This window comes from Loxodonta africana, chromosome 18 (genome assembly GCF_030014295.1).
Source record: "Loxodonta africana isolate mLoxAfr1 chromosome 18, mLoxAfr1.hap2, whole genome shotgun sequence".
NCBI lineage: Eukaryota > Metazoa > Chordata > Mammalia > Proboscidea > Elephantidae > Loxodonta > Loxodonta africana.
In genome coordinates this window covers 43,853,374-43,873,183 of record NC_087359.1, presented here as the reverse complement: position 1 = coordinate 43,873,183, position 19,810 = coordinate 43,853,374, and positions in this window count along the sequence as shown.

The window sequence follows — 19,810 nt, the reverse complement described above, 5'->3', positions numbered from 1 at the left end:
AGTTCTTCAACTATTTTCTCTGTGTTTTCTGTCCCCGCTCCCTGTTCTGGGACTCCAATCACATGCAAGTTATCCTTCTTGATAGAGTCCCACATGATTCTTAGGGTTTCTTCATTGTTTTTAATTGTTTTATCTGATTTTTTTTCAGCTATGTTGGTGTTAATTCCCTGGTCCTCCAGATGTCCCAGTCTACATTCTAATTGCTCGAGTCTGCTCCTCTGACTTCCTATTGTGTTGTCTAATTCTGTAATTTTATTGTTAATCTTTTGGATTTCTACATGCTGTCTCTCTATGGATTCTTGCAACTTATTAATTTTTCCACTATGTTCTTGAATAATCTTTTTGAGTTCTTCAACAGTTTTATCAGTGTGTTCCTTGGCTTTTTCTGCAGTTTGCCTTATTTCGTTTCTGATGTCTTGAAGCATTCTGTAAATTAGTTTTTTATATTCTGTATCTGATAATTCCAGGATTGTATCTTCATTTAGGAAAGATTTTGATTCTTTTGTTTGGGGGGTCGTAGAAGCTGTCATGGTCTGCTTCTTTATGTGGTTTGATATGGACTGCTGTCTCCGAGCCATCACTGGGAAACTAGTTTTTCCAGAAAATCCGCTAAAAAAAAAATGCAGTCAGATCCCTATCAGAATTGCCTTTCGATTATAACTGCCACCTTGTTCCCTGTAAGGATGAAAGTCTGAGATTTGGATCATATATGCTTGGCTGTAGCTGGTTCTGTGTTTTTAGACCAATTAGGGGTGGATTTTTGGTCCCTGGGTTTTTTTTTTTGTTGTTGTTTTTGTTCCTTCTCTCAGGCCGAAAGAGTGGGTTAGGAAAAGACCAAAAGAAAAAAAAAAGGGGGGAAAGCAAAGCTGCAGCGGAGCCGGAGCCGTTCTCCCTCAAGCTCAGGCAATTCCAATGTTAACGAAGCCGCCTGGGAAGGGTGGGGGAGGGATCAGGGAGATAGGAGAGTAGCACCTCATAATATAGCCAGAGTTGCTTGTCTTGCTTGGAATGACTATTATATCTGAGATTCCCGCGGGGCGTGTCGCCTATGTGTGCTGGCTGTGTGGAGATTGCCCCTGGGGGTCTGGCCCTCTGAAGCCACTCGCTGCCAGTTCAAATCCTAGCATCAAGGTTCCCCTGCTGGGACGCTTTACCCTCGGCTCAAAATCAGTTGCTGCCTCCCAGGGACTTCTTGTCCCGCCAGCTGCGTTGCCGCGCCGCCTCTGAAGACCAGCTGGACCCCCTCCCGGGGTTAGTTCAGGGGAGTGGAGGAGCTCTCTGTGCTTGTGCCATGCCAGCGCCCAGTCAAAATCCCGGCAGCACGATTCCCCACCGGCTGCGTCGTCACGCCGCCCGCGCGAACCAGCTGGGCCCCCTCCTGGGGTGAGTTCAGGGGGGTAGAGCTGAGCCCCTTGTTTGAGCCGTCAGCTCCCCTGAGCTCTGCCCTAAATCGGGCACCAAAGGTTACCTGACTGGGACGCTGGCTCCAGGCTCCGAAAACAATTGCTGCTTCCCCGTATTTGTTCATTTTCCGTCTCTAAATCCGTTTTTGTTGTTCAGGGTTCGTAGATTGTTATGTAGTTGATCGATTCACTTGTTTTTCCGAGTCTTTGTTGCAAGAGGGATCCGAGGTAGCGTCTACCTAGTCCGCCATCTTGGCCCCCTAAAGTTTTTTTTTTTATTTTTTGCTTTTACTCAAGGTTATTTTATTTTCACTACTTACCTGAAGCTAAATTTTAGAAATTCATTATAACACCTGTGGGCTCCATTGACCAAATATATTGCTGAGAGTTATCTGCTCTAGTGGCAAAGACATTGAATTTGGTACCTGGAGACTTTGGCTCATAGTAAGCATCCGACTTAAACAGTGTATGACTTTGGTGAGTAATGCAATATCTTGTAATATCAGTCTCCTTATTTACCTAACCAGGGTAAGAGAATCCTCTCTGATTTTGGTATAGGGTTCTAGAACTTCCCAAGTGAAAAACTCTTGTATTATGACTTTTTATCTTTGGTCACAAAGATGTTACAGGATCATCCAGGACCTTCCCTAATTCATTATCTATTTCTTTCATTGAAATAGGTTTATTGAGTGCTTCCTATATACTAGATACTTTTCTAGGCACAGGGGATATGGCAGTGAACAGAACAGAAAAATATATCCTATGGTAGAGTGAGAGATACTACAGAAACAAAAAGGAGGTAGCAGGGATGGAGAATTCAGTTTTAAAAAGGGTGGTCCTAGAAGGTTCCACTAAGAAGGAGGCATCTGGGCAAAGACTTGAAGGAGATAGGGACATGTGCTGGGTGGATATCTGAGGACAGAGTGTCCAAGAGAGGAAACAGCCAGTGCAAAACCTGTTTCTTTTTTCTTTAATCCAAAATTCAAAAAGTTTATTCACTTAAATGGACATCATTACTGAACTTGTTGCTTATAAAATGAAAATTGAGCATTTTGTTTCAACCATCTCAATTTTTTGCTTTAAAAGATGTTAATATGTGTCTCCTGGATATCTTAAACATAATTACACATTTTTAAGAAAATATTGGGATAATTTGAAGAAATGGAGAATATCTTTGTACCTTCCAACTAAGCTTAGTGAACACAAAGTTTTTATTAAGAGTCAGTTAAAAAATAGGCAGAAACTGCTGTGTCACTGTCTTCTAGTAACATTACCAAAAAAAAAACAAACCCAGTGCCTTTGAGTCAAATCCGACTCATAGTGACCCTAAAGGACAGAGTAGAACTGCCCCATAGAGTTTCCAAGGAGTACCTGTCAGATTTGAACTGCCGACCCTTTGGTTAGCAGCTATAGCACTTAACCACTACACCACCAGGGTTTCCTCTAGTAACATTAGATATTTTTGTCAGTTTGAGTCTATTGACAGTAAGATCTCCACACCATATTAAGTCACACTATGACCTACAAAACTTGAAATCCTTAGGATAACTACTATTCGTTTTGATTAAAAAGTCTAACAAATCAGATCAACATTGATCATCAGGATTTTAATTGCACAATACAACTCATTGACAATTGTAATGCAGTACGTGTGTTGTCATTGCTGGGCTTTTATATTCTTTTCAGGCCACAACGTTCAACAGCAAATCATCAATCTTCGTTTCATGTTTGGAAGCATAAAAGCTGAATTTTGAAATCAGTGATCAACACCATGATTAAGTCCATTATAGATTTACAAGCTCACACCCATTTTCTGTACCTTACAAACTATGTCTTCTGAAAGTCTACCAGCCCACAAGTCTTCATGCCCATATCCCTCAGTAATTTAGACTGTCTTATTCTTTAGTAGATTATTCAGGAAAGGTACATAGGAATGATATTTTCCAAATTCTTTCATGCTCATAGCAGTTTTTCTGTGGGGTTTACACTTAAAAGTAAATTTGTGTGTAAAAATTTTGACCCATATTTTCCTTTCTGTAGTAACCCTATGGGGCGGTTCTACTCTGTCCTATAGGGTAGCTATGAGGTGGAATCTACTTGATGGCAATGGGTTTGGTTTTTGTTGGGTTTGGTAGTAACTTAAATGTATAACTTCATTGTTATCTGGGATAATGCATTGGAGAGGAAAATCTGATGACACTTTAATTTTATTTTCCTTATAAGTGAATTAATTTCATATTCTTTAAAAGTGAATTGGTTGGTTTGCCTCAGTGTGTCCAAAAATTTTTTTTCTTTTTTCTTAACAGTTTAGTAGGTTTATAGAGTATGTCTGTTTGGGTCCTTCTGAGCTGATTTTCCTAAGTAGATTGTGTACTCTACCAAAATATAATGTCACAACTTTTTTAAGGAAGATTTTCCTTCAAATTTTTAATATTCTTTCTCATTGCTTGGATTTTCTTCAGGACTCATACTAGAGGTTTTGTGTTAGACTGTATTTGAAGATGATCAGAGATGACCACATCTACATATTTATTCCACCCTGTATGTTCTTCTCACATGACTAAAACACTTCACGAAGAGGTGGGCTCTCTGTCCCTCTCCTTGACTATGGATTAGACCTTGTGACTATCCTGACCAATGGATACAAAAGAAGTAAGGCTACATGACTTCCAAGGCTAGGTCATCTAGGTCATAAAAATAAATATAGCTTTCTCCTGATCCCCTCTTTCTTGGGATGCTTGCACTTGGAACCATACCACCATGTTGTGAGAAAGCGCAACAGGCCACCTGGAGTGGCCATGTGTGGGTGTTTCAGTCAACAGACTCAGCTAGGCCCTCAGTCAATAACCTTCAAGTATATGAGTGAACAAGTCAGGATGGTTCCATCCCTCAGCCTTTAAGTCTTCTAGCATAGGCCCCAGACATGGAGCAGAAATAATCTGTCCCGTTTATGTCTTGTCTGAGTTTCTGACTCTCAAAAACCATGAGAGATAAATTATTATTATTATTTAAACCCAGAGGTATTGGAAATATTCAGTACACATAATAGACTAACACAGGTGTGTTGGCTTTTTTTTTTTTCTGAATCTGTCACTTTTTCCTGAATTTTATCTTTTTATTTAAAAAAATTTCCAATTTTCAATTTCCATTATCTTTTGTGTTTATTCACTCTTATATTCCTTCCTTCTAGTTTAGTCTTCATTTCTGAAATGGTTTTAAACAGTTTATTTGTGTTTTTTTGCATTCTGTCATCTTATTTTCTGAGTTTCTCTAATTCTCACGTTATACTTTCATGTCTGTTGTCATACTCTTAATGCCTTTTAACTGGATTTGAAAGAGTAGGTTACAGCTTTGATTTGTTTTTATGGATGAGTCTTCCTGAATATTTCCATTGTCTGTAAGGGTGTTGTAAAACCCACCACCTATTAATACTCTTTTGTGCTTTTTGTGCTTGTAGGAGGAAGGATTGGGTTGCTATAGCCATTCTAATTCAGGTCTCTAAAGCTCCTTCTTTGATTTCTTCTTTCTCAAAGTGAAAAACATTGTACCCTCTGAGAGCTTCCCATTCTGTGGTGCTGCCCTGCCTTTGTCCCTTCCCTCTCCACTGGGATTCTCCTCTTGCCTTGGAAGGGGGCTTTAATATGTTAGCTTTGAGAGTTCACAGGGTCCATGTTTTAGATTCCTTGTACTCATATGAGAATGGAAGTGTTCAAACCCCCTCCCAGGGTTCGCTGCTGCTCTGTTCTTACATTAACTTGCAGTGTTTTCTCCAGCGAGTACCTGTTGGCAATCTTAGGGCTCTCCTGTTCTCAAGCGTGTATGATATCCAGTTGCCTCCATCTGCTTCATCCTCATGGGTGCTGATATCACAAGGGTCTTTTGGCCCCATGTGCTTTTCCCTCCCCTGTTTATATTTTGGGGCTCATGATTATATCATTGCTGCATAGGTTTGTTGTGGATGCTCTATGTGAGATTTTTTGTTTTGCTATTATAGTCACTCTGTTTTAATTGTGGGATTCAGGGAGATTCATACATTATATGGTCACCACCATTGCTATCTCCCAGAATTTCATCTATTCATTTTTAATATCACTCTTTCGTATATGCTTTTGAGGCGATTTCAGAGCCTCTCGTCTATAAAGGCAGGGCATAAATAAATTTAGAGAAAAGGCATGTACCACGCCATCTCTGCCCCCTTCACAGTTAACCTCCAGGAAGGTAGCAGTCAACTTGAGTTTGACCTTCCTGAAGGCTAAATGTTTCCCATATAGTGTCCCCTCCATAAAACTTCATATCTTGGCAACCTGTAAGAAGAAATTCCAGATTTTGCAATATGATGAAACATAAGGTTTCTTCCCTTCACATTTTGCAGGCAGCATTTTTTGTCAACAGTTCCTCTGAAGCCTTCTGAAACTTGATCAACTATTTGGAATGTGAAGGAGGGAGACGTGCGGTACAGAAAAATGGTGTGGATCATGTTTGTGAGTCTCACTACTTGTAAGGGCATCAGGAAGCAACGTACTGAAAAGTTTGCCCTCTGAGCTGACTGTTGCCCAACAAGTTAGCCCTTAACAGCTGGAAACATCAGACAACACAAAACAACTTCCACCATGAACTGAAGTGTAGGTGGGGAAACCCTGGAGACAGTGAGCAGTAAACACAGTATCATCAGCTCTGTCCTTAAGCCCTTATCCTGTAGATTCCTTTTCTAAAGGGTAGAGGAGTTGTTGGAATCCTCAATTCAGAAATCTGCCTGAGTTTCCCAGTCCTCCCAGGGGTGTATTGAGCACAGAGTTCACTGAATCCCAGCTGTTCTGGGATTTAAGTTTAAGCTGTTGAACTTAATTTTAAAGTGTTAAGGGAGATTAGACTTGAATTACATTTGGGAAGATAATCTCTACTATTCTCTATTATTATGAAGCAAAAGGGCTAAAAAAAAAAAAAAAACCCTTTAGTAGAATTACAAAGATACTTTAAGTTTTCTCTGCATTTCTTTTTGTCACCATATCTCTCTAAACATCATATTGCTGCCAAAACCCATTGCTATTGACTCATAGTGACCTTATAGGACAGAGTAGAACTGCACCATTGGGTTTCCAAGGAGTGCCTAGTAGATTTGAACAGCCGACCTTTTGGTTAGCAGCCATATCTCTTAACCACTACACCACCAGGGTTTCCACATATTGCTGAGTTAAGTGTAAATGAACGAGTAGCATGTGGCTTAATCTTTTTTTCAAATCCCTTTTGGGCTGGAGATATTAATTGACAGACTCAGAGGGAAAGCTGCTTTGTAGTTTTTGGAACCCCAGATTTAAGAAGCATGACTGTAATCCTTTAAGGACTCCAATTCCAGTTAATGCCTTTCTTTCTATCAAAGAACCTTCAAGGGCTAATAGGATCACGCAGCCTTACATAGCTGGCTACTCAAGCTCCCAGGTAACAGTTTTCCCTCTGTCTTCATTTCTAAGATTTTATTAGAAAATGAGCATCAGTTAAGTCCAACCCAAAGGGTTGTTGCCTCCTGTGATGTCAGACAGTCATGCATAGGCAAGTGCAAAGGTTAGGGACGCTGAGGTGAGCTGTTTCCCTTACCTTCGAACATCTTAGAAGTCCTGTGAGTGCTAAGTATCCCAGAGAGAACTGAAAACAAGGTAAAAGAGAGTAGGCTTATGATTAATCCCTGAAGATTATTTTTAAAGTTTCTCACCACAGCCGAATGTTAATTAAGATTCTTTTGTGTTTGGTAATTTTTAAATGAGAAAGTCAGTGTGGTGTGCAGGTAAGACTGTGGGCTTTGGAGTGTTGATAGATTGGAATTCAAATCACCCCTCTGCCTCTCATTAGTTATGTGACTTATTACCAAAGCTGAGCTGAAATGGCAGCTGCTTTGCAGGGCCTGTTAGGGCCCCCCATGAGCTGCTGCCTGAAGCCCAGCTGCGGGTGAGCTATAGGGCTGAGGGACTTAAGGCTAAGAAGGCAAAATCAATTAAGGCGGCACCTTCTGCTCGGATACCAGTCAATGTTATAGTTGTCTCAGACACGTTGAATTGTCTGAAGTAATTAAGAATTATGGCTATCCTTTAAGATACTACATTATTAGCCACACAATCTGCTTTCTTCTTTTTGATAACCTCACTCCCACTGTTACAGACACAAATAACTGCCCTTCTATCTCCACATTAATTTCTTTTGCTCTTGTCTAACCACATGCATTTTCCTTGTTAGCAGCAGAAAGAATAGGAACTGTTTTCTGGGCTGTAAACATGGGGCCGAACCACGAGTCCGGGGATCCAGAGATGTGTTAGGCTTGTATTCGCCCCATTTTGGCTAAGGGTCTTAATCTCACGACCATCCATTTCCTCATCTGTAAAACGTTCCCACACGTGCCTCATAGTATGATTGTGAGAAGTAAATCATGTACATAATACGGTCAGTGTAGTGACTTTTCCAATTTGCTGTGTATTGTTTTATGAAGTGATAGAGACCAACAACAGGAATTACTTCAAAGGTTATAGGACAGTTGCTGTGAGTAGTTCAGGGTGGTTCTGCTTATGTGTAATTTCATTGAAAGTTTTAGGACTTGGAATGAGTTTTGAAAAGTTATCCTCAAAAGCCCTCTTAAATACATGTATATCAAAGGCAAGGTGCCCCCTGAAACCTCAAGCTCTGCTGTTTTGTAACCCTTTTACACAAAGGAATGGAATATCTTTCCCCAAATAACCACAAAATTCAATCAGTGTAATTACAGAAGTCACAGCTGACTCGTATTTTTTCTTCTACTGTTTTATACTGCTTTATTATCTCTGTCACCAGTTGGCTTTATGGACCCTTTATTATTCTCATAATGTTTTGAGAGATCAAACTTCAAATAACTTTTTTACTTGGAAAAAACATTGAATAGGGAAAAGCATGAAGAATAAAATTAGAACACCTGTGCCTCCACTATAGAAAATTAATGAATATTAAATTGACAAATCTATCATTTAATTCTGATTTTTTAAGCCTCCAAATACCTCCCTAGTCTTACTCTCCTTCCCCAGAGGCGATCTTTATTGTAAATTTTGTGTGAATCCTGCTAGTCATTGCGTTTATATTTTCACTACCTTTCAAAAACTTAACCAACATGCAGTATTGTTTTACATTAAAAAAAAATACTTAAATGTCCTGAAACCATCTATTTTATTCAACGATGGTTTTGAGAGTGATCTATAGTGATATATGTCGATCCAGTTAATTCATATAACTATTTCATTATATTTTATTATGTGACTACAATACAGATGCGTGTTTATTTTCAACAATGGTGTGATAAAATAAAATTTATGTAGTTGCAAGTAAACCATGTCTTAGTAATATTTACCATAACCAAGAAAAATAATCATTTTCATAGTAGACTTCCATAAGAAGTGGTTTTGCCCACTTAGAACACTAGAATCTTGACTGTAATTGAATCAGCTCAATACAGGTTCATTCTGTATTTGCAGCTCTCAAGTTTTAGTTTTTATGAGCATCACCCACTCCATGTATTTTAACAAGCCCTCTAGTTTTTTTTTCTAGTTTGTCCCTGGTTTGTGTTTCAGGAAACACTCATCAGATGTGGGGACTGAAATTAAGAGCATGCATTAACATGGAGCAAATTCTATGAGGTTGTTAAAAAACCTGTGGCGATAAGGGTTATTTGCCAAGAAATCTTTTCTTTCTTTTTTTTTTTTTTTTTGAGACATGAAATACAGTAAGGTTTACAGAGCTTCTGTTATGTACCAGCCCCTGTGCTAGGCACTTTTACACATATTATTTCATTTGATCCTGAAGGATCCTTGAAGATTGTTTTATAGGTGAACATACTGAGAGTCAAAGGTGTGGCATAGTAGCCCAAGACCGCATAACTAGTGAACAGCGGCCTGAGACCTGAAATTGGGTACATTTGATTCTAAAATCCGATCTTCTCTACCTGATGTGTTCAACATACCATTGTGGGGAAGCAGGACAGCAATATCAGTATTACTATCTGCAGCTTCTGTCTAGGGAAATGGAGTCATTTCTGAGATAGACCCATTTAGCCCTTTTTAGATACTGTTGGATTTGATTTGCTAATATTTTGTTAAGAGTTTTATATCTCTTTTCATGTTTTTGTCTGATTTTGGTTTCAGGATAATCCTGGCCTCCTAGAATAAATTAGGAAGTATTCCATGTATTCAATTTTCTGGAGAGTTTGTACAGAATTGGTATTGTTTATGCCTTAAATATTTTGTAGAATGTACCAGTGAAACCATCTGTTCTTTGAATTCCTTTTGCGGGAACGTTTTTAAGCTACAAATTCAATTTCTTTAATACTTACAGGGTGGTAGAGGTTATCTAATCATTGTTATGTGAGCTTTGGTTATTTGTGCCTTTTAAGAAATTTGTCCATTTCATGTAATACTTCAAATTTGTAGGCATAAAATTCATGTTGTTAGTTGTTGAGTCAGCTCCAACTCATAGTGACCTTACTTATAACAAAATGAAATATTTCCCATCTTCATGATTGTTGGTATGTTGGAATCCGTTGTTGCTGCTATTGTATCAGTCTGGCTCTTTGAGGGTTTCCTTCCTTTTCACTGACCTCCACTTTACTAAACAGGATGCCCTTTTCTGGTGATTGGTCTTTCCTGAGGACATGTCCAAAGTAAGCAAGCCAAAGTCTCACCATCCCCACTTTTAAAGATTTGTTCATTCTTCTGGCAGTCCATGGTACGTTCAGTAATTCTTCAACAGTTTGAATGCATCAATTCTTCTGTCTGCCTTTATCAATGTCCAGCATTTTGATGCAGATGATGCAACTGAAAAGACCGTGGCTTGGATCCAGGTACACCTTAGTCATCAAAGTGATACCTTTGCTTTTTAAAACTCTAAAGAGGTCCTTTGTAGCAGATTTCCCCCATGCAATATGTCATTTGATTTCTTGACTGCTAATCCCGTGGACATTGTGAATCCAGGTTTTTCTTCTTCATTTATCATAATGTTTACCAGTCCGGTTCATAATACTCCTTGATTATCCTTTTAATATATGTAGGATCTGTGGATATATCCCCTTTCTCATTGAACTTGTTGGTAGTTTGTTCTTTTTTTTCTCAAAGTATGGCTAGAAGTTTTACATTTTTATTGATCTATGCAAAGAGAGAGAGCTCTTGATTTTGATTGTAACTATGGCTTTTATGTTCTATATTTCATTGATTTCTTCTCTGGTGTTATTTTCCTCCTGCTCATTTTGGGTTTCATTTTTTTTTTTTAGTTTCTTAAAGCTGAGATCATTGATTTGAGACTTTTATTATCTAATACAAGTGTTAAAACCTAATCCACTGCTGTTGAGTCAATTCTGATGCACAGTGACCCGATAGGACAGAGTAGAACTGCCCCATAAGGTTACCAAGGCTGTAAATTTTTACAGAAGTAGACTGCCACATCTTTCACCCATGGATGGCTGGCGGCTGGTGGGTTTGAACTGCCGACCTTTCAGTTAGCAGCTGAGTGCTTAACAACTGCACCACCAGAGTTCTATAAATTTCGGTCAAAGTACTGTGTTAGCTGCATCCATCTGATTTAGATGTTTAGTTTTTATTTTCATTCAGTTCGTTATACTTCCTAATTTCCCTTTTGATTTTTTTTCTTTTGGTTTTATTCTCAGGTACAGTTAAGTTACTTGGAAACTGTTTCCCTTCTAGTTTTCATTTTAAACTGTTGTCCTTTCTAGTTTTCATTTTAAACTTCTTAAGGTAGAATCAGAGCAGCCTTTAGTCTAGGGCTAATCTTTCTGTAGTAATGACCAATATTCCTCTGAGTACCAAATGTCCAATGCATTACAAGATTTTCCACTCTGATTGGTGGAAACACAAATTATCCCTGACCCTAGGTGAAGTCTGGAGATTGTTGTCTATAATCCTTTTAAGTGATCCTTTCCCTGGATTTGGTTAGGTTCCTTTCATGCATGTGCTGATACATACTCAGCTGAAGACTTGAGAAGAACTCTCTACAGATCTCCAGACTTCTCTTTCTGTACAACACTCCTCTCCTCTTTGGTACTTTTCCCTGAGAACTCTGTGAATTGACCTCCTTGGACTCCTAAATCCAACTCCTCAACTCAGAAATCTGGAAACTTTCTCCAGGTGGTAAATTGGGGCAATCATTTGTTGTTTTTGTTGTTAGTTGCCCGGGAGCTCATTCCAACTCATGGCGAGTCATAGATCTCATGTATTTATTTCCCTTCTTTCAGGGATCATTTGCTTGTGCTACCTAACACGCAATATCTAAAACCTATTGTTTCATGTATTTTGCCCAGTATTAATATTGCTTCAAGCAGGAAAGTCAGTCCAGTCATTGTTATTTCATCTTGACTATGCAGTTGTTTTTTCTTTTTAAATGAAGATGACCTTAAATTTTATTGATAAAGTACAATGTAGAGAGCAACTGAGATAATCATTTCACAGTATTTGGAACTAGTTAGACCATGCTCAGAATTTTATGTTCAGTTTCTCTTTAGAAAAATCCCTGGCTAACCTAACCTAGATGGTAGCCAGAGGACTGTGATTAGAATGAAAACGTGTTTAGTATGGCAGATAACTGTCTTTAAGAATTATTATCCACATGCAGACATAATGATTCTTTTGAAACAGAAATAAAATGATATTACTACTTCCTTAAGACTTTCCCATGACTTTCCATTGTACTAGAAAAATATCTAAACTTCACACCCCAGTCATACAAGTTCTACCTGATCCCCTCTCTTATTTCTCTGTCCTACTTTGTCTAAACTTCACTCACACAAGCCTTCTCTTTTTTCTTCAAACGTACTAAGTTCACACCCAATTCAAGGGCTTCACCCTTGCTGCTCTCTCTACCTAGATGATTTTTCTCCATGTCTATTCAAGGTCAGTTTAAATTTTTTTTTTTTTTAATCATTCGAGTTATCGTTCAAGTTCTACCTCTTCAGAGTAGTCATCTTGACCCTATTTAAAGAAGCCAGAGCTCACCCTGTGTTATGTTTTTCTGAGAACTCACCGTGTTTTTCTATATTTTAGGTATTGTTTACTTGATCGTTGTTATCTTTTCCCTACTATGTAAACTTCATGAAGGAAGAGACTTTATTAATCTTATTCCATCGCTACAATCCCTGCCTCTGCAACAATATCTGTACTGTACTCGTGCACTAAATGCTTATTTAATGAGGAGAAATGTAGAAGAGTAGACTTCTGTGTGTTTTTCAGATTCTATTTTTCTAATTGTACTAGAGATAGCAAAGAGAATGGTCATTATTAAGCATCTATTATCCACAAGTCACTTAAATACATCACTTCATTGAAAAGAGACAAATTTCATTTTATAGATATCAGAAAAGGTTCAGAAGGGTTAAATTCTTTTATTTTAGATTTTACAACTACTTAATAGAGGAGTGGGAATTTTAACTCAAGTCTGATTTACTCCAAACGCCATCATCTCTCTGTTATCCCCCAGTGCAGATCCCCTCAACCTGGTAAATATAACACATTCATTCATTAACTTCATTTAAAGGAGTCAGTCACACTGGTTATATGGAATACCATGTGGGAAAAAAACAGCTGGTGTTTTTGCTCTGTGTTGGTTATCGTAGATCAGGTGAGATAACTGTGTCCCAAGTGATAAAATATGTGCATACCATCCCTCACTACTTCTTGTCCATTCTCTCTCTCTCTGCTTTTCCTTTACACTCTCAAAACAAATTTAAAATGCTGTCTTGAATTCCAAGAGACTGCCTAGGGAGAATGAGTCTGTCTAGAAGGAGATATTTGTAGTTGAGGTTAAAGACCTTTTTTCCCTGGAAGACTCTCTAATGAGGTAGAAAAGCCTTCTGAGGAGAATGAGTCTCCAAACTCTTCAGCTAAAACATTTGTAAAAATTGACAAGCATTAAATTTATTTTCAGAGACAGCAGTAACCCACTGGATTTGCTTCAGGGTCATGGTCCATGAGAGCAGAACAAGTGATATGGCTATTTCAGCAAACTTCCTCATGTCCTGAATGGTCAGTTACAAGAATGCTGTGAGTTGTCTTTGTAGGCAGGGTGATACCTCGTGATGGACTTGGTGACCATTCAGGAAGTCTTTGAGCACAAAGAATAATGAGGAAGAAAGTAACATAAATATATTGGCTATATAATGGACATTTATTGCTTCTTTGGCAATTTAGCCCTCATTACCTACTCCAGTCTCCTTTTTTGTAACAGCATTCCAATTAGTTTTTGGGTAATGGCTTCTCTGTGATTATGTGTCACCCTGGTGACACTGTAAATCAAGGCGATCTTCCTTCCCCTGTCTGAGGAGTGGTGTATCATCCAAGCTGGGCCAATTGAGTATCTCTCCTGGGATATTAAACATTGACTAGTGCTATGAAAACATGGAAGAATATTTGAAGCTTCTTCATTCTAGTGTGAGCATTCCAATAAGATTTTTTAGTATAGTTTCCTGCTACCCAGAACTCCTGAGATCCTAATTCTCTAGCCTTTCCATTGATTATGTGAGCTACCCAAGATCTTTCCAATAAATGATTCTTTTCTCTTAAAGTTCATCAGAATTGGATTATATGTTACTTATTATCAAAGAAGCTAGACACAGTCTATTGATCTTTGGAAGCCAAAATAATTTTCTTAATTATGACTCAAGGGATAGAACAGATGACACAGAAATGAATGGAACAGGAGAGTAAGTAATTGTGATATAGCAAGGAATTTCTTGATATGATAGTTGGTAGACCCTTGAGTGCTGCTTTAATCTTTTGATAAACCCATGACTCTGGGCTCTTCAAACTTTATGGGCTCTTAGATCACAAAGATTTAGGGTCTCCCTGAGGAAAAAGTGAGCATTGGTAAGCTGCCTCTGTTGCTTGCATTTTAATTTCATGTATTATTTTACACTGATTACTTGAGTATTTGGTAGCAAATTGAGGTACAAGCAACCTTGAGCCAGGCTCAAGTCAACATTTTCACTAGCCTTCTAATCTGAACTAGCCCTTTGCTATAGAACCTAGCTCAGCATGGTATCCCTCCTTAGCAATCAGCTTGCCTTTAGACAGATCTTTGAAAACAATGAAGCTTCCTCATTAAGAATATAGCTCATGCTCTTTCTTCTTAAGAACACAGGGCACATGAATATTACCTCAAAATCTAGGAACTGTAAAGACTTCAGCAATACTTCCTTTACAGAAGCCATTTGTAATTCAAATTTCCAGTACACCAGAAGAAATCTAAAAGCTCAATATACTCATCAACTTTGGTCTAGGTGCTGTATTACTTAGAATAATTAAGCACAAAAAGAGAGATCTTCTAGTATTTATGTGGTTAAATCAGTGCTTGTTGCCAGCAACTAGATTCATATGTCAAAGTAAAATGGCCCTCAAAGGCAATGGAATCTAAGAAATAAAAATCAGAAATGAAGGTACACAATGCATAATAGCAATTCTGAAGAGCTTTGGTATAGTGTATGGAGTTTTGACATAAAGAGGTGGTAAGAATGGAGAAGAAGATGAATCAGACAAGGATAAAAGCTGAGAAATGTACTTGGGATATGGAGACTGGGTCCGGGGAAGGGATGTTGGAAGATTCATTAACAGTCCTTTGAAGAATGAAGGTAAAAAAGTAAAGGTCAGATATCTATGCAGGTTACTTATCTGGATTTGTTGATTCTTCTGGAGAAGGGGTGACACATGGGTAGGGTTCAGGAAGAGCTTCTGTTCTGCACTAGGCTCCTTAAGTTACAGGATGAGGGAGACCATGTTTACAAAGGTTATTGGAAATGAAAGAAACTCATCACAGAGAAGGAAATTTGTGGGGAAAAGCCTCCAGATCCTGATTCCGAGATCATGCCTTCTCTCTAAGCTACACCAGACCTTGTAGGAGGGGGAAGATAGAGAGTGATGGTTAAAGTATGGAGAGTGGGACATAAGGTGGTATAGGTAAGAGGTCATCAGGGAGTCAGAGAGTTGGTGGAGGAGGCAGTGGTTATGGTGTGGGGGCCAAGAATAGTTTGGGGGAGTAGATGGTAGTAGGAGGGGGCTGTGGCAGTGGTGGTGATGGCATGGATGCAGAGATTTCGCATGGAGATAAGGTGTGATTATTTTACATCTTACACCTACTGTGAGTGCTAGGATTGACCCTGTGGGTGGGATTCTTTGGTAGATTCAACTGAAAGATTCTGGATAAGACATAATCAGAGGGAAGCAAGAAAAGGGCTAATACACATGACCCCCAAAGAATTAGAATTGGCTCTTATTAAATTACCTGTAAAGATCAATGAGATGAATATAAATCCTTTAAGTATTTACATCCCAGCCATATTCCTGTTTCTTTCTTTTTTTTTTTATTTTAAGCTTAGATAAAAATAGAAATGGAAATACCCCATGGTGAGATATATTAGAAGTACCATATATGGAAAAATTTATTCTTAATATAAATTGGCTGGGAAAAAAGAGTCAGGGAGACAAGTGGCTCCCACTGCTTTGATAATTTTGGGAGAAACACAGTTGGGGAATCACCAAGTAAGAAATTGTGCTAGATCTTTTCAGGTAAGTGGCAGTAAGCAGAGGAGGTAGCATTTGTTACAAATATTTCGTCTGCCGTGCAGGCCTGTTATTTATTGTGTCTTTCTAATACTGTTTTCAATAAGTTATGCACTTAAAAATATTCTTGAAAGGGTTAGGTGCTGTCCTAATTTTATCAAGCGACAGGGTGGGTGGATTTTCTTTCCTCTGCTCATTGTTCCCATGAGTAGCAGTTGAATCCTCTGTTTGTACTTATTGTTTGAGGACAGTTTGATGTACATAGTTCCCAGTCCAACTTCCAGTTTCTAGCAGGGATTTTATTTGGTTTGGTATTGCTATACTAGGTTGGGATCTTATTCCCTGGTGACTGTTCATGATACTCGAAACTAATGGCGGACATAAAAACAACATCAACAATAACAACAATGAACTCAAAGAAAAACAAAGTATTGTACTCAGGCTTTCGCCATCAGAACAACCAGGGTTTTCCCATTGCTTGATGGCTCTGGCATTTTACTCAAGGGAATATAATGTAATTTGGAAGGTCACTGCCTTTCAATCCCAAGTTCTTGTTCTCTTCTTTCCCTCACTTCTACCAAGAATTCTCAGTCCCAATTTGGACATGGAAAGATGTCTTCTTTGAATATCAGTGCTTTATCAGGAGAGGGGTAGGTGTTTAGTTTCTGGCTGGCACCCACCTCAGGTCCCTGAATTGGAGGAGAGGCTAGGGGGCAACATGTTTTCTTGCTTTATTCCATCAGGGTTTTGTTTGATGAGTCAAAGTCTGAGTAGACCACCAGCCTTATAGTCTAAGTTTTTCAGAATAGTTGTAAAATGTTTTCTATATCTTCACTGGTAAGTATCTATTCACTGGATTGAAAATCAGGATAATCTATTTCAGGTCTGTTAGCCAGAAAAAAATTAAAAGTGTTGTTGAGATTGAGACAATGAGTGTCATAGTGCTTTGGACATTTAAAAGAGTGACCCTGTGAAAGGCCCTGGTTCCTTTTTTGTGTCACAGATCTGTTTGAAAGTATGCTAAAAGCCATTTACACTATCCCCCTAAATAGGCATATCTTGATATGCCCACCTCATTTCACACAGTTTCAGGAATTTCACAAACCTTCTGAGCCCCATAAATGGAATCCAGGAAGGGAACACTTGATTCAAAGTGTTAGTACATATATATGCTATGATTTAATTCTGTGCACATGAGAAGCATTTTTGTACAGTCCGTTATTTATAATAGAGCCCTGACGGTGCAATGGTTAAGCACTCAGGTGCTAACCCAAAGGTTGGTGGTTTGAACTCACGCAGCAACTCCCTGAGAGAAAGACCTAGTGATCTGTTCCCGTAAAGATTACAGCCAAGAAAACCCTATGGGACAGTTCTACTCTGGCACATGGGGTTGCTATGAATCAAAATTGACTTGATGGCATCTAACAGCATTATTTATAAATGTGTTAGCTGCCTTTTAAAATTCCCAATTGATAACAACCTTCTCAGAAAGCTTTGGGATGTTGTAGCTTCTGTCATGAGTGAGTGTATACTCAGGCTTTCTTAGGTACATTCCCTTCTGCCAATGTAATTAGGACTATTAGTCTGCCCTAAAAATAAAAAAGAAATAAAAAGTCATTCCCCAAAGCCTGATGGAAACAATTTTGATTATTCACTGCTTGGAGCATTATAATCTCCACTATAAAAAACCAAAACCAAACCCAGTGCTGTCGAGTCGATTCCAACTCATAGCAACCCTACAGGACAGAGTAGAACTGCCCCAGAGAGTTTCCAAGGGCACCTGCCAGATCCAAACTGCCGACCCTTTGGGTAGCAGCCGTAGCACTTATCCGCTATGCCACCAGGGTTTCCTAATCTCCACTACAGGGTGAGAAAATGCATAGTTAGTTTTCTTTAACGGAAACTTAGACTTATGTTTTAGACAAATGGTGTCAGAAATAATTGAAATAGCCATAGGAGGACCATGAATTAACTGTTGGAAAATGCTCCTCCTTAAGTATACGAATCTGGCCTTTGGGTGATTATGTGGGCCAACGCAGCTTATTGATTTATCTCTCCCAATCACTTTTTAAAATAAAAAAATCCAAGTGATTCTTTGGTGAGGGGATGGATAGAAAAGATTAGGCTCTTTTCCATGTTCGTTGTTGTTAGGTGTTGTCAAGTTGGTTCAGACTCATAGCGACCCTACGTACAACACAACAAACCAATGCCCAGTCCTGTACCATCCTCAAAATTGTTGATATGCTGGAGCCCATCGTTGCAGCCACTGTGTCAGTCCATCTTGTTGAGAGTCTTCCTCTCTTTCACTGACAATCTACTTCACTTACCATGATGTCCTTCTTCAGGGACTTGTCCCTCCTGATAACGTGTCCAAAGTACGTGAGACAAAGTCTTGCCATCCATGCTTCTAAGGAGCATTCTTGCTGCACTTCTTCCGAGACAGATTTGTTTGTTCTTCTGGCAGGCCATGGTGTATTTAATATTCTTTGCAAACACCGTGATTCAAATGCATCAGTTCTTCTTCGGTCTTCCTTATTCATTGTCCACCTTACACATACATATGAGGCCATTGAAAATACCATGACTTGGGTCAGGCACACTTTAGGCCTCAAAGTGATGTCTTTGCTTTTGAACTCTTTAATGATTTGCCCAATGCAGGAGACTGGCCCAATGCAATGTGTCATTTGATTTGACTGCTGGTTCCATGGGTGTTGCTTGTGGATCAAGTCAAATGAAATCCTTGACAACTTCAATCTTTTCTCTGTTTATCATGATGTTACTTATTGGTCCAGTTGTGACGAATTTTGTTTTCTTTATTTTGAGGTATAATTCATACTGCAGGCTATAGTCTTTCATCTTCATCAGTAAGTGCTTCAATTCCTCTTTACTTTCAGCAAGCAAAGTTGTGTCGTCTGCATATTGCAGGTTGTTAATGAGTCTTCTTGCTGTAGTATTCTTCATATAACCCAGGTTCTCAGATTATTTGCTCAGCATGCAGATTGAAAAAGTATGGTGAAAGGATACAACCCTGACACACATTGTCCCTGATTTTAAACCACACAGTATCCCCTTGTTCTGTTTGGATGACTGACTCTTGGTCTATGTACAGGTACCTCATGAGCACTATCAAGTATTCTGGAATTCCCATTCTTTGCACTGTTATCCATAATTTGTTATGATCCACACAGGTGAATGCCTTTGCATAGTCAATAAAACACAGGTAAACATCTTTCTGGTATTCTCTGCTTTCAATCAAGATCCATCTGACATCAGCAATGATATCCCTTGTTCCACATCCTCTTCTGAATTGTGCATGAATTTCCGGTGGTTCCCTGTCCATGTACTTCTGCAACCGCTTTTGAATTACCTTCAGCAAAATTTCACTTGTGTGTGATATTAATGACATTTTTCGATAATTTCCATATTCTGTTGGATCACCTTTCTTTGGAATGGGCACATATATGGATTTTTTTAGTCGGTTGGCCAGGTAGCTGCCTTCTGAATATCCTGGCGTAGATGAGTGAGCACTTCTAGCATTGCATCAGTTTGTTGAAACCTTTCAGTTGATAGTCTGTCAATTCCTGTAGTCTTGTTTTTCGACAATGCCTTCGGCACAGCTTGGACTACTTCCTTCAGTACCATCAGTTCTTGATCATACACTACCTCCTTTAATGGTTGAACATTGACCAGTTCTTTTAGGTACAGTGACTCTGTAGTCCTTCTATCTTCTTTTGATGCTTCCTGGATCATTCAATATTTTGCCCACAGAATCCTTTAATATTGCAGTTTGAGGCTTGAATTTTTTCTTCAGTTCCCTCATCTTGAGAAATACAGAACACTTTCTTC